The sequence below is a fragment of the Cricetulus griseus genome, chromosome 7, assembly GCF_003668045.3.
Source record: "Cricetulus griseus strain 17A/GY chromosome 7, alternate assembly CriGri-PICRH-1.0, whole genome shotgun sequence".
Lineage (NCBI taxonomy): Eukaryota > Metazoa > Chordata > Mammalia > Rodentia > Cricetidae > Cricetulus > Cricetulus griseus.
In genome coordinates this window covers 71,116,614-71,137,755 of record NC_048600.1, presented here as the reverse complement: position 1 = coordinate 71,137,755, position 21,142 = coordinate 71,116,614, and the positions used below count along the sequence as shown (strand labels likewise).

At 44.8% G+C, this 21,142-nt stretch overlaps 1 protein-coding gene across 6 annotated transcripts in view; it reads right to left on the bottom strand.

The window, feature by feature from the left end:
• The window catches only part of Gria1 (glutamate ionotropic receptor AMPA type subunit 1), a 322,505-nt gene that overhangs the window by 266,290 nt on the left and 35,073 nt on the right, over positions 1–21,142 (bottom strand). The window lies entirely within an intron of this gene.

The window sequence follows — 21,142 nt, the reverse complement described above, 5'->3', positions numbered from 1 at the left end:
GCATATATAAATATATGAAATATATTCATATCCACTCTATTTCCCTTTTATAATTTCCCCCTCCTCTCTAACTTATATACTTTCCCAATATCCTGTGCCCCAGTGGATGGCCCCTGGACATTTCTTAATGTAGTAAAGTTGACAATGAAAGTTAACCATCACACATACCTTACCAAATAATTACCTCCTAGAACACTGTAATGTTGCATGGGCTCTCTCTGAAATATGCCCCTCTCTTAACAGGTATTGGTGAATATCCTTCAAGGGTCAGATAAATGCCTCCCTCCTTGTTAAAGAATGACCAGTGTATTAGGGTTGGGCACTTATAACCCTGCCTTATAGCTTCCCAAGAGTACACATATCTTACACCCGTATAGTTGGAAGTGACCACCCTGAGGCTCACAGCAGGACCTTAAACTGCTTATTCTACAACCTGACATTGCCCATCTCAGAGGAACTGACAATGCATTGTTGTCTGAATATTTACTGGCTACATTGCAAGGGAAGAACTCTTTATATGAAACAAAACTAAGCATACAAGGTTTTTCAAATTGCTATTGTCAAGGTTCACTGAGGCATTTACTACATTAGTTATCTGCTACCTGAAACCTCCCCCAGTCTAAGGGATTTTTTTTCCTTTGGCTGTAGTATCTGCCAATAGATCTGGGCTATCTTACAGCTCTTTCTCCCCAGAGAGGCATTTACCAGTCAGCCTTTCAGCCAAGCTTTCACTTGGCGTCAAACACTGAAGAAAAGTAACTTCACTGCTCACCATGACAGGCAGGTCTGCTAATTACACCCCCTGGAACGTAAAGCTTTGGAGAAGTTAGGAGCAGGGGCTTAGAAAAGAGGAGGGATTCTTTTCTCCCACTTTGTGCTGGATCAGCATATGTGATGTTTGCAGGTCAGGTGACTTTTCCAGGGCAGCAGGAGTAAGCAGGATGGAAGCCATAAGACCCCCAGAGGACTCCTGCCATGGGAGGGTGTGTGAGTGGCACCCTTGCCAGTGTTGGTATTCTGGAGTTTGCAGGCCTACTTCCATTCTTAGCTCTGCGATTTTCAGATGGTTGATGTCTTAGCTACTATTCTATTGCTGTGAAGAGACACCATGATCAAGACAACTCTTACAAAGGAAAACATTTAATTGGGGCTTGCTTATAGTTCAAGAGGGTTAGTCCACTGTCGTCATGGTGGGAAGCATGGTAGCAGGTGAGCAGAAATGGTACTGGAGCAGTGACTGAGAGTTTACATCTTGATCTACAAACACTGGGCAGAGAAAGAAAGAGACTGGGCCTGGCTTGGGCTTTTGAAAGCTCAAAGCCTTACTCCCAGTGACACACTTCCTCCAACAAGACCATGCCTCCTAATCCTTTCTACACAGTCCACCAATTAGAGACCAAATATCCAAACAAATGAGCCTATAGGGTCATTCTCGTTCGAATCACCATAGTTTGCTTTGGGTAAACTATGGGTTCTAAAGATCTTACTAGCTTCCTGTGACAACTGATCTTGAATGCCAACTTGACAAGGTCTAGGATCACCGAAGAGATTGTCCTCTAGGGATTTCTGTGAGAGATTTTCTTGGTTAGATTAATTGAGATGGGGAGTACTATTCCATGGTCTGGGGCCCTGGACTGAATGAAAAGGAGAAAATTTCTAAGCAGGAATCTGTCTCTTCATTCTGACTGTGCTGGCAATGGGACCAACCTCCTTACATGTACTTGCCATCATGCCTCCTCTACACCATGTCTCAAATTGTCTCAAAATAAACCCTACCTTCTTCAAGTTGTTTAATCGAGCATTGTTATCACAGCATTAAGAAAAGTAATTGGCGTTGTTACTAATAGGGTACTAATATGGCATGAACCAACTATGGTGGGTGGGACTTGTCTGTTGTAGTTCTAGCAACCTGAGAGGCTGAGGCATGAGGATTGCTTGTGCCTAGAAAGTTGAAGACCAGCTTAGGCAATACAGTAACTCCTCATCTCAAAATAAGAGTATAGTAATAAAAACCTCAGAGAATGTTTCTGAGCATTCGAGAAATGATGAATTGGGGTAAGAATACTTACTGCTCATATGACAGCTCTTGTGATTTCCACAAGCTCTCAGCAAAGCAGATTTTGCTTCCTGTGTATGCTTGAAGTTTCTCTACTTGAAATTAGTCTGCTAAGAGCAGACTCAAAGAGCTCAACGATAAGGTTACATGTTCCCTCCTTCCCAGTCTTCTCCGACACCTCTTAATCTGATGAGCACCAGGCTCTGGTAAGCATTAATGGCCAGTGCAGTGACTTTCTTGTGCCCTGTGGTACTTTATTACTTGAGTTCCCATTCTAATGCCGGAAGGTACTTATGGGGGAGGGGGGTGCTGTTGCCTTACTCTATGGATGCATTCCTGAAGAACTTTGGATATCTCTTATTGTCACAGCCATCACACCTTGCTGTGGTTTATTATCTGTCTTTCCAACAGGGACTTGGGTTGTATCCTTAGTACCTTGCAAATGGCAGATGCCCAAAGCACATTAGTTGAATCAATAAATGAATAAAAGGTCTTGTCAGTTATCTTTACATATCCTACAGTGCCAAACACAGAGTGTGCCCTCAGTATTTGTCTAAAGACAAATTCAATATGTACAATGGTAGGTTTTACAAAAACAGATACCTCTGGGGACCACATGGGTAACCCCAGTGGCTACAGTACATGCAAAATCAAGAACAGGGACAATGGAGACTATGTTAGTTTTCTAAAATCCTCAATCTGGCCAATGGCAAGTAAAGGAGCTTGCTGCCAAGGCTGTCGACCTTAGTTCAATCCCTGGACACACATGGTAGAAGAAAAGAATTGGGCCCTGCAAGTTGTTCTATGACCGCCACATGTCTGTTGCGTCATGTGCATGCACACATGCACAAAAATACACAAATTTAAAAATATTTTAATTAAAAGAAAACATCACACACCATGTTGTTTAGGTCCTGCCTGCCTAGAAAGAAAAAAAGGTGTATCTATGGGCCAAACTATGCCTACCATTCATTTTCCTGTGACCCATATGCTATGAAGTAAGTAAAGTTGCTGACCCGTCATACTTAGATGGATCCCCATCAAACAGAAGACAGTCACCATTTGTGAGACAGTTTGTGATATGTGTGTGGCATTTCCTCTGTTCTTTAGAGGCTGTGTCTCAGCTTACTAAATTCTTCTGGCACTCATGGAAATCTAAAACTATATCCCTGCTCAGAACTTGCATGCAAGTTCTCAGGTGAACAATGGGCTAACTTCTTCAGGACTGCATATAGATGGTCGATAAATAAGTCTTGTATTGTCCCTTCTAAGTAGTTTAGCATTTGCAGGTACCAGTCCTTTTGACACCACAGAGGGATAGTGATAGGGAAAACTGTAGCCGGGGGGCAGTGGAAGTGAGGGATCCTTAGAGGCAAGGAAACCTTTGTGGCATGTGTCTTCTCCATCCTACTCCCATGCCTCTGTCTGCTCCTATATGAGGTTTGTTCTCCATGGTGAGAACAGACCAGGACCAATCAACCTCCAAGTTTCTGTGGGAATCACTTGAGGCTGGTGGGTTGGCAGCCGACTCTGAAGAAGTGGCTATTGAGGATGGGAGAGGGTAAGGACGTTGGAAGTGGGTATATTTTCTCAGCTGGCCTTCGATTTGGAGACAGGATCTTTTCTGCTGCTTCAGTCCCCACAAATCTGTTCTGAGCTCATATGTGGGTTTCACATATGTGGTAGGGCACTCAATGTTCAAAGCAGGGATGCTGTCTCTCCTCCCCAGCACCATCTGATGCAGCAGGGCCTGGCCAGTCAGGAGATACGGGCCAGAAGGAGAACAGGCAGACCCTGCACCAGGAAGCATATGGAAGATGCATTCTCCAGGAATTTCTGCTGAAGGACTTGGGAGAAGAAACAAGGGAATGGGGCTCTCCAGGATATTCTTGTAGGCTGTCTTCACTATACGTGTACCTGAGCAGGATCAGCCCTACGGGCTTTCCCTGCTCAAAAGGTCTCTATCTGGGCTGCCTCTTCCAGAGACTGAGAAACATATGCAGGTGTGGGTTACGGGATGCAGCTCAGTGGTAGAGCACTTGACTAGCATGCGCAAGGTCTCAAGTTTTGTCCCCAGTGCTATTACCAAGAAGGATCAGGGAGGAGGAGGAGGAAGGGATGATTTTCCTAACTTTAGAAGGCCGTAGAAGAAACTTGGCACCTCTCCTTGACTTTGGGCAAAACTTCTCGCCTTGTTCTTGACAGATTCTATCTTGAATACCTCAAACGTAATAATAGTAAGATGATCTACAGTCTTCTCTCCATCACACTAGCCAACCTGCCCTAATACACACACACACACACACACACACACACACACACACACACACACACACACACACACGAGTACACACACACATACACACTACATGCACGCAGGTATACACACACCCTGCCTTCAAGCCCATCTCTGATTTGGATAATTTTTCTTGCCTGGCCTAGTCTTCTACAATCGCTGTCTCTGAATTCACACCAGACTAACTGTCCAGAGCTCCCTTGATGTGGATCCCAGTTCTGAGTTCTGACCATTCCCTGTGTTCAACCTACTACAGCACCTAATGACCCTCTGGGTCATTGCCCTGGTGCCTTGGTGACTGATGCACCTGCTACTCTATTATTTTGCTCAGGCAGTTTTAGCTGCATGGGTCTCCTTTCGCTCTCCAAATACCAGGCCTATTCCTGCTCTGGGGCCATGCACCAGCTAATCTCTGACCCTAAATGGAGGACATGATTGACAGAGTCTCTTCAGGGAGCCCTTACCTCCTGACTTCTCTTCCCAAAGGCTGATTCTACTCTCTCATCACACACCCCTCCCCTCCCCTCTCCCCCTCCCCTTCCCTTTCCTTCTTTTCCTCTCCCTCCTCCTCCTCTTCCTTCTCCCTGCTCCTCTTTTTACTCCTCCGCTTCCTTCTGCTTTTTGGCATTTCCCCTGCTGGCACTTTATCACTATGAGTCTCCTTATTGATGACCTTACCCACAACTTATCTTTCTTCTCATTCATCCCCAATGGAACACAATCACAGAGTACAGGCAACTGCTCCATACTCTATATTCTATATTCTATACTCTATACTCTATACTCTATACTCTATACTCTATACTCTATACTCTATACTCTATACTCTATACTCTTATGTACTCTTCCTTCCTAATACGGTTGCCAGAATTCTTTTTTTTTTTTTGATGTTTTAAATGAATGAATGAATGAATGAATGAATGAATGAATGCCTGAAATCACTCTTAGGATTTATACCCCTAGCTACTTGTTGCTTTACCAAGAGCCAAGAGCTATCTACATTGAGTGGGTGTGAATGAATAAAAATGACTCATGGCAAGTGAGAAAAGTTGTCAACAGCTGGTCTAGGACAATCCCAAGGCTAAATGATTCTAGAACCAACAGATGGGCCAAAGATGAGAAAATCTAGCTAACATGGTGGTGACTTTAGCAGGAAGGACACTAGGCATAAAATCTGAGGCTGGCAATCAGCATGTGCCATGAGAATGTCACTTAGTTTTGCAAGCTTCAGGTTTTGAGTTAGAGAATGGGCACATTCAGAACCAGCTCCTACCCTGCCCGTGCGGTCCCTAGTTTGAGCCCCAGCTCAATAACAACAGCAACATCAACAACAACCTAGAGTGAGTGGTAACATGATGGTGAATGGGGGTCCTGCCCAAATAGAAGATGGAGTGAGCAGTTGCCAGACCAGCCACCTTCTACATGTGGGCAACTGGGTGAGGCTAAATAGGCTGGGAATTTGAGGTGCTGTTTTCTGGAAGGCGAGGGCAAAAGATACCGGCTTGCCTATGAACATCTACACTGCAGAACTGGGCACAATCAGAGGTTTTTGGACACCAAGAGTAGCTTCTCCACAACTAGTAACTCATCTGTGGCAATGAACAGGAACTCCAAAAAAGGCAGGCAAAGCCCTTCTTCCCCATCAGCTTATACATGATTCCACTTTGTTTTTACAGACATGGTCCCTTCCTGGCCTATCTGTTTGGCTTGCCTGACTGGCAGCCCCAGGGACCACAGACTTGGCTTTTTAGAGGAGTTCTGAGTATTGAACTGAGGTCCTTATTCTTGTTTGGAAAGTACTCTGCAAAGTGAGCCATCTTTACAGCTCCAGGTTACTTATTAATTGCTATAAACAAGAACGTAAATGGAGCAAGAAAGATAGAAAAAGGGAAACTGAGGCAGAGAACTGCAAGAGAGGAGAGGAGCTTACAGGATCAGAGAAGACAGGGTCAGGGAAGAATGTTCTAGAGGGGATGGCCAGCTATAAGATGTTTTGTGGCACAAGCAATGAAGCAGAGGAAGAAAAAAGGAGTCTGCTGTGGGGATGGGCAGGGGTGAAGACTTTCAGGGGTGCATTGGATGTGTGCAAAGGCTGGATAAATGCAAGATGAATATGGGGCAGGGTCCTGGGGAATGAGAGTGATGTGGTTTGTGCCTCAAAGGTCAAAGGTTCTGTACTCACATCTCACAGGCTAAAAATGTCTAATTCATCAAAAGAAGAAAACAGAATGCCAATAAGGAACAGTAGCAGAAGCAAACTATGTCTCCCGACTTGTAAACCACTGGCTTACCCTCTGCTCCAGGTATTTAATGTTGGGATGAGCAAAGGTCATCTACCTGTGTGGCTTCAGAGAGTAAATACTATGTAGATACTTGGCTGCCAAGCTCAGCAAAGGCCTTGATCTGGCAACCAGTGCATGGGAAGCTACTTGTCTATATGGGCTGTGTGGCCTCGGAGAGTAAATACCTCATAGATACCCACCTGGCAATCTCAGCTGCTTATGGGACTCAATGTGAGCCTCTAGTGTTTCGAGCTCTGGATCCCATAGTTGCTATGGGAGAGAAATTCTCTTGATTCTGGGAGCTTCAAACCCCCTAGAATCCCTGCTGAGTTAAGACTCCAGGCAGGAGGACTTCAGAGGGTCACAGGAGCAAGAGGAAAAGGAATAAGAGTTTTCTTTTGTGTCAGGCAGAACAGCAGATCCCTAGTTCCTCCCAAAATGCCTCAAGCGGCGGGGGGGGGGTCACTTCTACTGGCTTCTGCCCAAAGTAGATCCTTATTAGCAGAGAATAGAGGAGGTACCACTATCCACCAACCCCCTCTCTTCCCAAGCCAGTTCTGTCCTGGCCTTCTGCCTGGAACATCCTATCACCTCTGAGGAACACTGCTGGGCTGTTCTCTTTAAGTCTCCAAGAAGCAAAGGCACCACAGGGTCCTCCTGAAGAGATTCTGTTCCCTTGTCCCTTGTTCTCCCCTCCAGAACCTCAGCAAGGGTTCCTCAGATTCTTTGTCCCTGAGGCACACCATGGGGGTGAGTTCTGCCCTCATAGCCCCATGCTCCTGACTTTTCTCAGGCAAACTAGAGAACACTGCCAAATGCTGAAACCTCCTTTACAAGGCAAGTGTGACTATCAAGATTTGGGCAAGAAAAAATGGCTTATCCAAGCTCAGAATGTTATAGGAGGATGGGGAAGAGAGGGATAGGGACAGAGAGAGGGAGAAAGAAAGAGAGTGATTGGGGGTAGGAAGAGAGAGAAGGAGAGAAGGGGAAATAGTGTCAATTGAGCCTAGGCCTTTGCTCCTCACTCAGGGAAGCCCTTTGTGTTCTTGGGCTCTCTCAACTGCTCTGGAAGGCTTCCCTGAGATCCTTATTCCTGGAAAAATATTTCTTTCCACTCCAGTGCTGTTTTTCTGGTCAAATCATGGCACCTCTTGGGTCTCAGTCCCTCACCTGCAAAGGAATGAAACCCCAACTTCAGAGGTCATTGAGGTGAGGTGAGATGTGTACAGAGCCTGGGACCAGGCCAGCACACAGGCTTGTGCTCTCCAGAGCAGTCTCTCAACAGAATTGAAGTGTTCTCTGCAGGTTCATCTAGACAGGGTCTTAAGGGGCTCTATAAAATGCCAGTTAGTGCAAGACACATCCCCGATGGGAATGTTAGTTAGAAAGGAAGAAAGACTTCTTTACTAGAAGAAGAGAGGAGACTAGGGGAAGGCCTGAGGAATCTTGGACCAATTAAATACTGGATATATTAATTTATAAGTCAAGAATTCATTTTCTATTCTTAAAACTATCTTCATTTTTGATTGGCAAGATGGTTCAATGAATAAAGGTATTTGCCTCCAAGCCTGAGGACCCAAGTTCGATTCCAACATAGGAACCACGAGGTAGAAAGAAAGAACCCACTCTTGAAAGTAGTCCTCTGACCTGTAGATGTGCACCAGCCCCCCAACTGCTCTCTCTCTCTCTCTCTCTCTCTCTCTCTCTCTCTCTCTCTCTCTCTCTCTCTCTCTCTCACACACACACACACACACACCAATCAACCAATCAGTATTTTTCATCTCTTCTCAGAAAACTACCTTGAAACTTCATTTAAAGATCTTGAGACTTGTCAGACCCCATAAGCATGTGACACAATCCCTTTTAACTCATCATATGTATATGTACACACATGTACAAACTCTTACATGTGTGTATATCCATGCATGTTATATATAAAGAAACAAAAGAAGCTTGTGCAGAGGCTCCCACAGAGCTACAACCTCAATTAAAATGTGAAAGAAGGTGATGGAATTATCACGTACTTAGGCTGGCGAATTTTTATTTTTATTTCTCACTGACATAGTTTAACCTTTGTTTTTGGCAGCTAACATATTGCTCAAATAAAGTGAAGAGAAGGAGAGGGGATGTAACCACATGATCTCTGGGGAATAATTTTGCTGTGGAAAAAACATCTCTTCTCGCCTGATCTCCCCACCACACTAGCAAATCAATTGTATATTATTACCCAGCACATGTAGGGGATCACAAAGGCTGTAAGGGAATGACACACCCATGCTCATCCCACAATGATTCTTCTGGCAGAAATCAGAAATCAAAACACACAATGTCACAGTATGGACTCTAGTTGTCGGTTGTTCTACAGGGTTTTAAAGTGTGGGCTTCTATTTCAGTCTGCACCATTGTTTGAGTCTCTAGATCACAGTCCTTAGAATAACAGAGCTTCATGGCTGTAAGTGGGGCTAATGATAGATTTTGTGATAGAGTTTCTAGGAAGATTAAAGGAGATGACATACCCCAAGTGTTTGGCATTCCTTGAATATTTGATGTGTTTCCTTGGCAATCATTGCTATCCTTGTCACAGTAAATGGTACTTCCTACGCCTATCTAGAACATTGTCTTTCTGCATGTGTATGTGTAGTGTGTGTGTGTGTGTGTGTGTGTGTGTGTGAATGTGGGCACATGTGTTTGCACATATCTGCATAGATGTTCATGAACATATGTGTACACGCATATTGAAGCATTAGGTTAACATTGGATGTCTCTATTGATTGCTCTCTAACTTTCATATTAAGCCAGGGTCACTTGCTGAGCCTAGAGCTCATCTATTTGGCTAGTCTAAGCAGCTTGCTCCAAGGCGTCCTTGTCTCTGCTTCCTGTACTAGGATCACCGGTGGAGTGCCACACCCAGCCAGCTTTTATGTGGGGTCTGGGTATCTTCACTCTCACTCTTAAACTTGTTAGACAAATGCCTTATCCACTGAACCATCTCCTCAGACCTCTAATACACTCCTTTTAGTTGACCTTCTTTCTTCTGCTCATGTACTTCTAAGAAGTGGGCTCTCTGCCCTGCTGAACCTTGGGCTGAACCTAAGCACTTCCTTGGCTAGAAATGGAATCTGTTTCTGGTCTGCAGTCTTCCTTAAGCTACCCTTAAGCCATCAGACTATCCTGAGAATCTCCCATGAGCCCAGATCTATGCCAAAGTTATATAGACAGGTTCAGAAAGACATGGACCTAGTTCAGGTCTGAGTTGGACTTGAGAGTGATGACAAACACACAGAATGCAGTTTCTGTGTTACTTGTCTTCAGCTCTGAGGGCTTTGCCAAGAGGAAAGGTAATCAGGCAGCCCCAGGTCTGTGATGCCTAGCCTAGGTTGTCCCTTGCTAACTTTGAGTTACATCTTCTGGAACAGGGCTCACCAATCTTTCCACTACTCAAACCTTCTATTTCTTGAGCCTTCATAACTTGGGCCCACCTAAGGTCTTCTGTATCTGAACTAGCCTCTGCCTAGAATGTTCTTTCTGGATTTTTTCCAGAACTGTCTTACTTGACATTTCTATCTAGGTTCAGCTTTTCTGTCCTCACCCAATCTCTGGTCATTCAAATCCCAAAGTCCATTTCTACCCAGAGCAGCAACTTGCTCTGACACACTCAGTCATGTCATATTCTCTATCCTGGCTGCCATTCAAGGTCATCATCATCATTAATCTTCATATTTGCTACTTGTGTTCCTTTCCCAAGTCTAATAAGATCAAGGCTCAGGTTGGTCATCTTCATGGTGTTCCCCAGATCCTGCTGTGGTATCTTGGCACTATTTGTAGAATGTTTCTTGGAATGCATCGTAGTTAAATCTAGGGTCTCCTCAGCCCAGAATACTCTCCCACTCATATCAACCAGGTACAGACTTTCCTGCCCAAGAAGATGGCTCCTTGTATGAGAGGGTGCTCCTGGGGACACAGGCATACAGAGAATTCCTGTCTGGGGCAAATACACAGGTTTGAAGCAGAACAAATTGCTTTGGATTCCATGTGGCACCTGAAAGCAGTACAGTAGAAACAGTCTGCTGCCCGGGGATGAATTAGAAGTTAGCAGAGGTTGGGATCTGCAGGGTTCACAGCTGCTTCTCATTTTCATAACACAAGACAGGAGGGGAATCGATGAAGGGGCGCGAACTGGGCAAGAAACCAAAGTGGGGGTATGGAAATACTCAGGATTCCTTGAGAATCACTAAGATGAGGCTGGGGCACCACCACAGTAAGACCATCCTACATCTATAATGGCATTAAATGTTCCTCAAGGGGTTCACAGGTATCTATGATGCTGGGTTCAGATCGATGGTGTGATCCTGAGTTGCCATCTGACGTTTCCATGCCCAGATGGATGTCTACCTGCAATGAGTGTATCTACACCCAGAGCTGCTGTTCTGAGCAGGCTGATTCAGTGAGTGAGACACTCAGAGCCCAGCAATCCACAGATGTTCTCACAGCTAAGGTTGTAGTGTAGGGGCAGCTGCAGGTAATGTTGCTGTCAACAACAGCGTTTAGCTTTCATCACATGCCAATAAAGGAGGAAGATGGAAGCTTACTCTGACACATCAAAGGAGGTATCAGGACAATGGGTTTAGGGACTGGACAGACACCGCCAAATATGGCTCAGGAAAGGCCTCACCATGCTCATTTTGTAAATCTAGAATAATATTCTTCATGTCCCATAAATCTTATGTCTAAGAAAATCAGAAGTTTGGCTATGTCCTGCCCAGAGTCTTGGACTGCTCACTCACTCCAAGATCTATGAGAATTTGTGAGCATTTACTGGGAGCCTCATTGAGACTGCGATGCAATGTCCTCCTGCACAGGTCTTCTCAGCCTGACTGTGACCTTTCAGGGTCTTACAGTCTTTGTGTTCTTTCTCACATATTGGAAGAGCTTATGTTCCCCATGAATGCTTTGAAGTGACCAAATCAACTCATCCTTTCCAGTTACTAAGCCCCAACCTTCCCTTTATATAAAAAAGCAACAGAATACATGTAGCCTGGGCCAGTCTCAAACTCACTATGTAGATAACTCCTGATCCTGCTTCCACCTCCCAAGTACTGCAAGTTCAGGGGTGTACTACCCCACCTGTATTACAAAGTGCATGGAATAGAACTTAGTGTTTTATGCATGATTGACAAGCACAATACCATAAGAAATAGATTGTTCTGGTCCATTTTCAGTATAAAGTACACTTAGAGTTCATCAGAGCCACAGATAAATACGTGCCCTAACTCCCTTTTCCCCTAACTCTCAGCTGGTGCCTGCTTGTCCCAAAGTTTTGAGTGCTGGAAAGTTACCGGTAGTCTGCTATATGTCCATGGTCAGAAAAAGGGGAGGGGCAGTCTCAAGCCCCAAATTACTCATGAGATGAGGCTTTGTGTCCTGAGACAGGTAGTGGGTAATTTGGAAAGGAAGGAAGCCCCATTAGCGTCTGGGAGAAGAGGGCAGGCATTCTTGAGATTAGGAACTTTAAAAACTGAGGTTTTGCACCAAATCACCACACCCGCAATTTGTCTTTTCTCTCCTCTGGCATTGCTTCCTACACACTGGCCTGGTATGCACTGCTTGGTTTTTTTCTAGTCTCTTGAATTTGATGTCTTTTCTCTGACACCACCACCTCACATCTCCAGCCCCTGGCCTCCTTTTGAGAACGTGTGAGACATGTGAGCCCCCACATAGGTTCATGAGTGCCCTTCCTAGATCCTGACCTGAGAGGTCACTGTGAATTATGAGCTATCTGATCCTGAGTCTTTCGGGAGGGACCCACAGGGGGACCCGCCATGAGAACAAAGACTTGTCAGAGCATGTCCTGTTGGCCTGGTCCCTCTGTGAGAACTGGCTTTCTGAAGAGATGTCCCCAAAGGACAGTCCCATCAGACCACACAAGACAGTAATTTGTCCCTTGGCTTCAAGTACAGATGCTTCTTCATGAAAGAGAAATGACAAGAATAAAGAGCAAACAATGGTTCCCGTTAGCGTGAAGTAGGCAAACATGATCGTAAAGGGAAATCTGCTGCCATTGTTTCTGTTTGCTGGTAATCCCTTACACCCTATTGTGCCAGCCAGGGCTGTAGACATCTAATCATTCAGACAGAGGGACACCCTTGATCTTTGTACATCCATCCTCAGGACTACCCTACCTGAGGATATGTAAGCCTTAAACAGAGGAGGTGGCCTTGTGACAGAGGAAAGGGCATCAGGTGACAAGGGTCAAACATAGCAGGTCTTGGAATTGGAAGGACCTCAAAGTGGGCTTTGGAAAGATTCCAAGCCAACAAGTTGTCGCATTTTCTATGAAGATGTGATGTCTTTCCTGTGATAGGAAGATGGAGGGTAGGTGAGGGAAAGTGCTTGAAGAATTGTAGCCAACAGTCAGGCCGCCCAACTGTGAACTACAGTTCAAAAATGCAAAAAGTGTGTGTCTCAGTGGATTCAAATGGTGTCTCCTAGATCACCAGCTTTAACATTATTACAAATACAAATTTGTGTCCTTTAGTCAGACTGACTAGATGAGCAATCTTGAGTGAGGTCCCCAGAAAGGCTTGCTTTAATAAGTCCTCCAAGTGAGTCTAATGCCTGTGAAGGAGTCATTGGTGATTTCTCTGAGCCCCTAATTGTGGAGTTTGGTTGATTGGGAATGTTCTTGAGTCACCACCAACACATGAAGGAGTAGAGGAAAGATTGAAGATAATTAACCAGTTCAGAGCTTCCCATCTCAAGTCTCAGCATCTCCAGCTCCTTCCCTAGACAAATAGTCACTCCAGCCTCTCTGTCAGGCAGTGCCACCATCTTCTGTTTCTGCAGACATGGAAATTGAGCCTTCGAAGTCCAGCATTAAGTCAAGAGGCTGGTAAATGGTGAAGCCTAAATATCACCTCTGGGGAGAACCTAGCAGCCCTCTTAACTCTCTGTGGCTGAGGTCACCTGGTATATTATAGTGTTATTACCTCTGCCATATAGTAAAGAGACAGAGACCTACTAGCCATCTTAGCAGCCAAACCTAACATGTTAGATCACTTCCAATGTTGTAGGATACTACCTTCCCAGCCATGTCCCCACCATTGTCATGAGATCAGCTATGCCTAATTATGAAATTCAGCCATGTTGTGGCCTGTGGACTGTTAATATTGATTCCTAGAAAGAGGGGCTGGGGAGGGTCATTGGACCCTCACTTGAATATCTGTCTGATCCACCCAGCCACTCGTATGCAATTCTGTCCTAACTGCATATGACTGGAGGAGCTAGAAAATATAGTTTGGGAAAATACATGGAGGGGGGGCGCCATCTTTGTAGCTATGGGAAAGCCATCATCTATGCTGTGTGCAACTATTTGGTGTCTCTTATGCTCTAGTCACTAGCCCTTTATCCATACTCTGTAAGTAATTCCAATAAACTCACTGGTTTCCCAGGGTGAACTTTGGTGGAATGGTACTTAGTTTGTCATGGGGACCTTAGGTGGAGAGGTTGTCTGTTTACATTTCCCCCAGGGAAGGCACTTTAGCAGGGGCCGTGGCCCTGCAGCTCATTGGCACACTGCCTGTTCATTTCCACAATGCCGGCTTGACTCACGATGCTGACTGACTGTTGCTAGGGAGCTAACGTGGAAGCTGGCTGCCATGCTGACCATTCTCTACCATGACCACAGCTCACGAGGTGCCATCAATCAAACTGCCAGGTCTGAACCAAAAGAGACTCTTTGATTGACTGATCTCGGGGTTTTCTAGCCAAGACCAGCGAAGGGAAGGAGGAAATGATGTTTCGAGAAGTCCCAACTCTACAGTTAGCCAGGAAGGATGGCTGTGGTGTGGATTCCAGCTACACAACTCACTACCCATGCTTTATAGAAGTTTCTGACAGCTTCCAACGTTTCCACTGTATAAAATCTATTTTGGCCTCGAGGAAAGGGGAGGCTGGGAAAATGTATCAGCCCAGTGTTGCCTTCTATTGAGGGTAAGCCAGCTGAAATTGATTGGAAATAAGAGACACTCTGAATAGCCTGTCCTGATGCGAAAAGTGCCTAGCCCATGGTCTTCACTCTCCGCTAGACCATGGCTTCTCTAGCTTGGCATTGCTGATGTTTTAAGCTAGAGTCACTTGTGTTATAAGGTTTACTCTGTGTCTTTCAGCAGGACTAGAGGAATCTGTTTCTTCTACCTAAACATGAGCAGTATTTCCTGACCCTGAGTTATGATGATCATGAATGTGTCCAGGCACTGACATATAGATGCTGGGCAAGGACTGGGTAGTTATGTCAGCACCCAGTTGAGAACCCCTATACCAAATAAAAAGCTAGGAAGGAAAGGTAAATTGTGTGGGCAGCTGGGTGAGCTGACTTTCTTGTTTGGAGGCACTGTGCACACACTTAATACCATGCTAAGCTCCAGAGTTCAGTAGGTGATACACATCACAGAGGCTGTGCCTTGGTTCAGTAAATAGTGAGATCCCTTGGAGATCCTAACCAGACATTGCTAAGACTGAATGTGTCCACTCACTATTTATCTTAGGACAGCTCTGCCAAAAGGCAGCAAATATTCCTGGGATTTCTATCAACTACTGGATGGACTTCAAGGATGGTCTTTGACTTACAGGGAGATAGATCCCTCTGGGGAGCCACAGGAGCCTACAATATAAACCCAAGTTGCATTTAGGAAATTAGATTTTTTCTGTGCAACAGCAAAGGTTGTTGCCATCCTGATGAAAAGTCTCACCTGCAGGAGAAAGCACCATAGACAAAAGTGAGGTGGTCCATCACCAGAGACTGCCGCCAGCTCTATCTCCAAACCTAGCCATTCAGGAAAACACACACAGTATCAATTAAGTGGAAACAGATTAATCCGATGCTAATGAACTGAGATTTAGGAGTGTCATAATGTTAAGTGAATCAGTGATGTGGGGTCTGACCCAGAAGGCCAGAAAGCTGTTTTCTACCTTGCAAATAATCTGTCTTGCAGGGACCCACCTAGAAGGATTTGTACAGACTTAAGAGGACTTTTGTTCTAGATAAGTGGTTCTCAACCTGTGGGTAGTTATTCCTTTGGCAAACCTCTGTCTCCAAAAATATTTACATTATTAGCAAAGTTACAGTTATGAAGTAGTGTGGTAGAGGTGAACACAGCATGAGAAACTACGTTAAAGAGTCACAGCATTAGGGAGATTGAGAACTACTATACTAGATGGACTCTCAGAGCCTCACTAGCAGACTTGAGTATCTCTGTCATTTAGGAAGTTGTTATAACACTCAGCTTTAGATCCAAGGCCAGGAATTCTGACTCATTAAGTATAGGTTCCAAACATTAACATTCATAGATACACCTTTGTGTCTTCTATATATAGAAGTTTGAGAACTATGGCCAGAGAGCATCTGAAGATGGCTATCTTCTGGGGTCTGATGCTTATGGAGAGAACTGGAGCACAGCAATTGCTTCTGATCATCACAAACCATTCACTCAGTGCAGTGTCAATGAAGTGCCTACTGTGTGTTGGGCACTAGAGGCAGTACACTCTGTGTTAGCTCATAGCCTGAGAGCTGTTTTACCATGGCTGGGACAGTTGGGTTTTTAACTATCAACTTGACAATTCTAGGATCACCTGGGAAGAAAGGCTCTGTGAGGAATCTTCTATATCAGATTGGTCTCTGGGCACATCTTGATTCTGTTAAACCTAACCCACTGTGGGTGGCACCATTCCCTGGGTCTGGATCCTGGACCGTGTGAGTGGAGAAAGTGAGCTGAGTTGTAAGCATGCAAGCAATCATGTCTTTCTACATTTGACTGTGGATGTAATGTTCCTGGCTGTCTTGACTTCCCCATGATGGACTCTAACCTGGAATTGTGAGCTGAAATAAGCCCCATAAGTTGTTTTTTGATCAGGGCATTTTATCACAGCAACAGAAATGAAACCAAAGCTGTAGTCTAATTAAGCTGACCTATTCTGACTGATACACACATTCAATGGGAATATTCCATCTGTAGTGAGATCTGATCTAACAGTCTCAGTCCACCACTTACTAAATGTGGAAATCACAATGTCTTTCAGCCTTGTTTACTTCAGACTCTTTATGATGGGAATAACCACAGTGGCTATCTTGAAGGTCCTTTGTTAAATAGCAAGAACAGCATCTTTGCATGTAATATGATACAGAGTGTTCTGAACTCACTACAGGTTGTCTAATGTAGACTTTGCAATGTATGATCGCATGTTGTAAATGAAAAAACAGAGGCATATACTTGATGCTGGAACTTGCCAAAAGACATAAAGCAATTAAGTGTTGGGGAAGGATTTGAACTTGCAGCAGTTTGATGCTAGGGTTTTTACACTTATATGAACTCTCAGGATAGAAGCAGGATGGCACTGTCCATTAGGGATGCACGGTGTGTGTGGGAGTTCTACAATCTGCATGTGTCTGTGTTTATGCATGTGTATATGTATGCATATATTTGTGTATATGTGTATGTATATGTATGTATGTGTATGCATATATATGTGTTTGTGTTATGTATATGTATACATATGTATCTCTGTGTGTGTGTGTGTGTGTGTGTGTGTGTGTAGGCCAGAAGACAACCTCAGGATCTGTTCATCTTGGCTTTAGAGACTGGAACTCTCCTTGTTCTGGAGCTTACTGATTCTGCTTGGCCAGCTGGCCAGTGAGCCCCAGGGATCCTCCTGTCTCTACTTCTCTCAAGCTGGAATTATAATCACACACACTGTGCCCAGGGTTTTTACATAGATTCTGGCAGTGAACTCAAATCCTTGCCCAGCAACACTTGCAAAGCAAGCACATAACTGAGGCCAACCCATTTCACTAACCCATACAATCTTTGGAAAGCGGTGCCAGGTTGCTTTTATATCAACTTGTCACAAGGCAGGGTCATCTGGGGAGAAGGAATCTGAATCAACGTCTTCTTGAGCAAGTCTAGAGGGCATTTTCTAGACTGAAATTGATGTGGGAGGGAGGGCCCAGCCCATTGTGGGTGGTGTCATGCCTGAGTAAGACAGGAGGAGCAAGCACTAACAAGCAATACTCTTCCATGGCCTCGTCAGTTCCTGCCTCTAGGTTCCTGCCCTGACTTCCTTCAGTGATGGACCATTATCTGGGAGTGCAAGCTAAAATAAACCCTTTCCTCTCCAACTTGCTTTTGGTCATGATTTATCACAGCAACAGAAACCTTAACTGAGACAAAGGGTATATCTAAAAAGTATTTCTGACCTGAAACAATAACATACTGTCTCTGAAAGATGAAGAGCGAACTGCAAATTCAAGTCAGTATTTATGTATTTGTGAAGCATGTTAGATTTCAGGTAATCCATAGCACCCTTTGCCTCGCCCACAAGCTGGTTTAAAGGAAGGTAACAGTGGACAGGGCCATAGTCAAATGACTTCCTGCACAGAGTTCAGCATATATTGGCTACCCTCTGATATTCACTGCTGCCCTGAGCTTTGCCCAGCAGAGAACATTTGGAGGTGTCCAAAATTTCTCCACAAAGTAGTAATTTGTCCCCTGTGTCATTGCCTAAGGCTGTGGCAAGCTTGGTGTTGTCCAAGTTTAGAGAATCCCAGCAAAACTGAGACATTCACATTGCTCAGGCAAGTGAAGCCCCCATGGGCACTGAGCTTAGGGTCAGGGTGTATCTCCATGGCAACACCCCGGCTGGTCAGGAGGCTGGAAAGAAACCAGAGAAACAGGCAGAAGCCTCTACAACTGGCAGCAGTCTGTCCCCACTTCTGCTCCAGTCGATGTCTGTGATGAGTTTTTGACATGTGTGACCTCTCACCCTATATCATCTCCTCTGCAGGAAGATTTCCTTTGGCTCTTGACTCTTCATTAAGTGCTGGATTCTTCCGATTAGCCTGGAGTGTTGTGCCAACTCAGAACATGGGATCTCATGGACAGCCGTTGCTTCCCAGAGGCCTGAACTATGAGTTTCTTGGTTTCTTCTTTGAATTTAACCTTAACTTCACCATGACTTCCAGAGTTCTTTTGGCTGATTTTTTTAAATACTGGTACAAAGAAGTGTCTGAAGTAGTGGTGTCTGATAAACCTGAACCCAAATTCCTACTCTGCCACTTTTTAGTGAAAGGTATGCATGTAGCTCAGGCTAGCCTAGAATTCACCTTGTAGTCAATGTTGTCCAGGGTTGGGATTGTATATGTGCAGTACCATGCCCAGTTTTATGCTGTGTTGGGGATGCCTAGTATCTAAGGCATGCCAGGCAAGAACTCTATAAGCTGAACTATAACTCCAGCTCTCCATTTCTTGGGAGAGGATTTTAGTCAGTAAACCTCTCCCTGTATTTTTGCTGTGTGGAGTGAGTTCTACCGCAAAGTTGGCCTCACAGCAGTCCTTGCTGTCATTATTATCAGTGGTATTCTTAACTCTCCCACTTGACTTCATGGTCCTCCTCCCATAAAGTGGATTGCTTAACAGTGATCTGAATTTTTAAAAGATATATTTTAGTTTTTAAATCATGTGTACACATGGGTCTGGAAGCTGGTGTGTGCACATGAATGCAGGTGCCTGAGGAAGCCAGAAGAGGACACTGGTACCTTAGGGCTGGCATCACACTTGATTGTGGGTTGTGAGCCACCACCTTACTTGGGTGCTGGGAATGGAACTTGGGGCTTCTGCAGGAGTGGTACACTCTCTGAACCACTGAGCCATCTCCCCAGCCTTCAGTTTTATTCCAGAAGCAGAACTGGGAAGATTTGGAGACCTGCCATGGCCTGTGGTTTGTGTGAGGGGCAAGTCTCTGTCCAATTTCTGGCCAAACCTCCAGCAGTAGAACTTGAAAGCTCATCTTCTCATCCACCCCTTCTCTAGGCATTCCTTACCCCTTCTCTGGGTACTCCTCACCCCTTCTCTGGGCACTCCTCACCCCTTCTCTGGGCACTCCTCACCCCTTCTTTGGGCACTCCTTACTCGCCTACTTCTGTACACATGGTTCCACATGAAAACAATTTTGATGGGGCTCTTGCTGAGTCCTGCAGCCTCTGTGGCTGGCCCCCTGTGTCATCTCTGATTGGAAGCCAATCATCTTTTTAAAATTTCTGCTCCAATCTCAAGCCTCAGTGAATTGCAGAGAAATCTCTGGGATCTGGCAACTTTTGAATTGGTAAATAATTTGCCTTTGTCAGTAGGGTTCTGCGGTGGGTGGTGGCACACTGTTCAGGGCACTCCCAGAGAGAGCTGGAAGCTTGTGGGGCTAGCAAGTTCCCCTCTGTGCCCTTCAGCTTCTCAGTAGGGTGTGAGCTAAAGACTGATTGAAAGAAACAAGAGACTGGAGAGCTAGAGGAAAAAACTGAGAATGAAGTTTTTAAAAAGGAAAGGAAAGAAATGTTGTTTGTTAAATCAGGCTAGTTGAGAGGGGAAGCCTCAGAGATGGAGGTTTTATTAATCTATCCTGACATCTCTTGCATCCAGCCTCACCCATTCAAGTTCCCAACACACATTAGCTCTCAACACTATGAAGCTAATAAGCCATGGGGACTCTAAAGCATCTCTCTACCCCCTCCCCTGGTTAGATGTGTTAGCAATGCAATACTAACATATCTGGTTTCATTTCACTTTGCATGACTAGGGCAATGACTGAGAACAGGAGATTAACATGAGAGGAAATAACAGTAGCAGAAGGTCAAATGGGGCTGGGAGAGAAGTCACTTATAAAGTGCTTGGCTTGTAAGTAAGTGTGAGGACCTGAGTTTAATCCTTAGAACCTGCATTCAAACAAAACAAAAACAAAAACAAAAATCTAGGCCTGACATTATATAATGTACCAGCAGTACTAGAGAGGTGGACATAGGTGGAGCCCTGAGGCTCACTAGATAGTCAACCTGGCCTACTTGGCAAGTTCCAGTGAGAGACTCTGCTCAAAAACCAAGGTATGATTTTATGCCTACCTCCCTTCTTCATGCTGGAATTTGATCTGGCTTGGATTTGCACAGGTCTTGTGCATATTGTCACGACCACTGGGAGTTCATATGTGCAACTGTCTTACTATGTGGAGAAAATACTGTTTCCATGTAGTCATACAGCCACATCTGGCTCTTAGAATCTTTCCACCCTGTCTTAGTTAAAGTTTCTATTTCTCCAAAGAGACACCATGACCATGGCAACTCTTATAAAGGAAAAATCTAGTTGGGGGTGGCTTACAGTTCAAATGTTTAGTTCATTGTCATCATGATGGCAAGTACAGTGACATGCAGGCAGACATGGTGCTGGAGAGGTAGATGAGAGTTTTATATCTGGATCCATAGGCATCAGGGAGAGACTGAGCCACTGAGCCTGTTTTGAGCTTCTGAGACCTCAAAGACCTAGTGATGTACTGCCTCCAACAAAACCACATCTCCTAATAGTGTCACCCCTTTATGGACCTTTGGGGGCCATGTTTTTTCAAACTATAACACCTCACCTTCTACTACAATCCCTGAGCCTTGGGGGGAGGGATGGAATATAATGACCATTTAAGGCT